We start from the raw sequence: 3,020 nt of genomic DNA, 5'->3' as shown, positions 1-3,020 counted from the left end.
CAATACAGGGTCAGTGGAAGGAAGACAAAGTTAAAAGTGATGTTGCGCGTTAGCCGGCGTGAAGTCTTCCCCCTGTTTGATGGCTTTGTTCTGCCGCTCGGGTTGGGGGTGGGTGGACCCCGATCCCCTGACGGTGGTGTTGAATGGTGGAACACTTTCCACACCGTTGTTCATACGCTCAATATATCCGCCATATCTCCCCCCATCAATTATGAATCCCCCGGCGACGAGCGGGATTAAAAATGCAGCATTACGTTGTTGTGTTTCGGTCCGCTCGCTCCAAGGACACTCCCCCCGTGTTTTTGTCCGGGATATCCCCTCCTCCCCTCCTCCCCTCCTCCTCCTCCTCCTCCTCCTCCTCCTCCTGCTCCTTAGAAAAGGAGGACAGTCCAACAAGGAGCTTATCCCTTACAGTTGGCCATGCATAATTCACACAGGAAAAATAATGGCAGAAATTGCTAATCGTAGCTGGGGTAACTGAAGACGGCTGCAGTGAATGGGTGGTTGGGAGGGAAGGGGTCAGGTGGAGATGGGGTGACCAGGGCTGTTATTAAAGTTTTTAAAGTTTGGTCCTCAAGTTTTTCATCAGGCTGTCACCTGTAGCTGTTGCAGTAGAATACAGTAAGAGGAGGAGTTTCATAAGGCTGTGTGTGTGTGTGTGTGTGTGTGTGTGTGTGTGTGTGTGTGTGTGTGTGTGTGTGTGTGTGTGTGTGTGTGTGTGTGTGTGTGTGTGTGTGTGTGTGTGTGTGTGTGTGTGTATGTGTACACTAAGGTACTCATTGAGATTACATAAAATAATGCTCATTCCCTAATATTAATATCAAAGTGCGACTGCAACAAAAAAACGGTCAGTGCAAATAAAACAGGATGTAAAAATAGGGGTAATACCACCAAGTTTTACACAATGACTTATGGACTGTGGTTAAGATTAGGGTTTGTCTGGTGTTGAGGGTTATAGTTGCTTACATCAACTGATTAAAAAAAAAATCTGTTTAAAAAAACACAAACCCTTATCGTGTTTGTTTTCTGAAGGTAGAATTGAAAGAATGTGGTGTTGCTGCAAGCGGCTGGAATGGGGCGTGCAACTGACGATGACGGACGCAACTCAAGTGAGTTTCTTCTTAAATCTCTTAATTTCCAACCCTTTGTTTCACATCAGTGTATCTGCATGCTAAGTTAATATGACTTGGCTAAATGCACGATGCAGAATACCTGTTCGGACAGCCAATGGGTTATGTACAACTGCGGACAAATTATGTCAAGTATCATACAATTGTGTGATTTAGACAAAACCACACCAGAGAATTTACGATAGTATATGTCGTATAATTTGATAAATCACTTAATGAATTCAATATCTAAGTTTGCAAGTAGACACAACGAGATGAAAGGCAAATTTTGACGGAAATAACTTAAATGTTTGGTTCGGTAAATTCAGGTCTTTGCGGGAGAATATATAGCCCATATAGTTAACATGCCATATAGTTTGTGGGCTACTTAGTTCAATGAAATGCCACAGAGTTAAAACCAACTGCCGATAGAATAGGTGGATTGTTGTGAGCCAGGAGTAACGGTAACCGCGTGCTGGCTCCTCTTCTCCCTGACACCATGATGGATTATCTGTTTGACAGCTGCTCTGATTCTCCTGACCCCATTGTATTCAAACAACACTGGCCCCTAGAACAGGAAGAGCAGGGGCCCAAACAACACAGACCCCTCACACAGGAAGACCAGGGGCCCAAACAAAGGGGCAGGTGAGTCTGAGGAAACCCCCTCACACACACACACACACACACACCCTTAGGGGCCAACACTACCTGTAGCTGATTATACAGAGAGAGAGAGGGAGAGACGGAGAGAGAGAGATGTGTCTCTGTCCACATCGCTATAATAAGACGCAGGTCTCTGTCTCGTCACTACCTGAGCTTATTATACCTGTGTCGAGAGAGAGAGAGACCTGTGTCCGTCCACACTTCTATTATAAGGATACAGGTCTCTCTCTCTGTCTCCACACTACCTGTGGCTAATTATACCTGTGTCGTGAGAGAGATAGAGACCTTTGTCTTATGATAGATTTGTGGAAGTGATACATGAGCCTTATTATAGCTATGTTTCATTGTTAGAGCGAAACGGCCATACCACCCTGAACACGCCCGTTCTCGTCTGATCTCTGAAAGCTAAGCAGGGTCAGGCCTGGTTAGTACTTGGATGGGAGACCGCCTGGGAATACCAGGTGCTGTAAGTGGTGTTGGGTGGTGGCCAATAGGTGGCACTCTTCCCTCTGGCCCCTTCCCTCATCAATCCCGATGCCCCAGAGCAGTGACGGGGACACTGTGAGGTGGAAGGTGCCATCCTTCGGAGGAGACGTAAAACCGAGGTCCTCACTCACTGTGGTCATAAAAGATCCCAGGACACTTATCGCAAAGAGTAGGGGTTTTCCCCGGTGTCCTGGCCCAATCAGGCTAAATCAATCTGGCCCCACTAATAATCCTCCTGTACAATTGGCTGACTCATTAATTCCCTCACTCTCCACCTCAAGCTGGTGTGTGGTGAGCGTTCTGGCGCAGATTGGCTGCTGTGCATCACCCAAGTGGGTGCTACACACTGGTGGTGGTGAGTTAGGTCCCCCCCTTCACTGTAAGCGTCTTTGGGTCATTGAAAAGCGCCAATGAATTATTATTATTATTATTATTAGAAAGAGAGAGCTGTGTTTTATGCCTGCGTAGAAAGAGAGAGAGAGAGAGAGAGAAAGAAAGGCAGAGAGACGTGTCTTAAACCACTGGGTTCGGCGTGTGTGTTGGGTGACTAGTAATTGTAGTATCAGCTTTTCATCACTAGAGGGCGGCCATGCTCAACCAAAGGAAGTTCCTCCTTTAATGTAAAACTACTTCATATGGTCTTGGCGTTCCCACATTCCTCCTTCTCCAGTGAAAACATACAAGCTACCTTACAAGACATTTAAATTACTCCCAGCTTTCTCATGAATGCCTATGAAATACAAACATGGTCCATATTAGAAC

The 3,020-nt window shown here is 46.1% G+C and overlaps 1 pseudogene; it reads left to right on the top strand.

Annotated features, from left to right (window-relative positions):
- The first annotated feature begins 2,125 nt into the window (after positions 1 to 2,125).
- LOC132473825 (5S ribosomal RNA) lies at positions 2,126 to 2,245 on the top strand (annotated as a pseudogene).
- Positions 2,246 to 3,020: the final 775 nt, after the last annotated feature.

Source organism: Gadus macrocephalus, chromosome 15, assembly GCF_031168955.1.
Source record: "Gadus macrocephalus chromosome 15, ASM3116895v1".
NCBI classification, from domain to species: domain Eukaryota; kingdom Metazoa; phylum Chordata; class Actinopteri; order Gadiformes; family Gadidae; genus Gadus; species Gadus macrocephalus.
The sequence above is the reverse complement of the archived record's forward strand: the minus strand, read 5'-3'. Positions and strand labels throughout refer to the sequence as shown.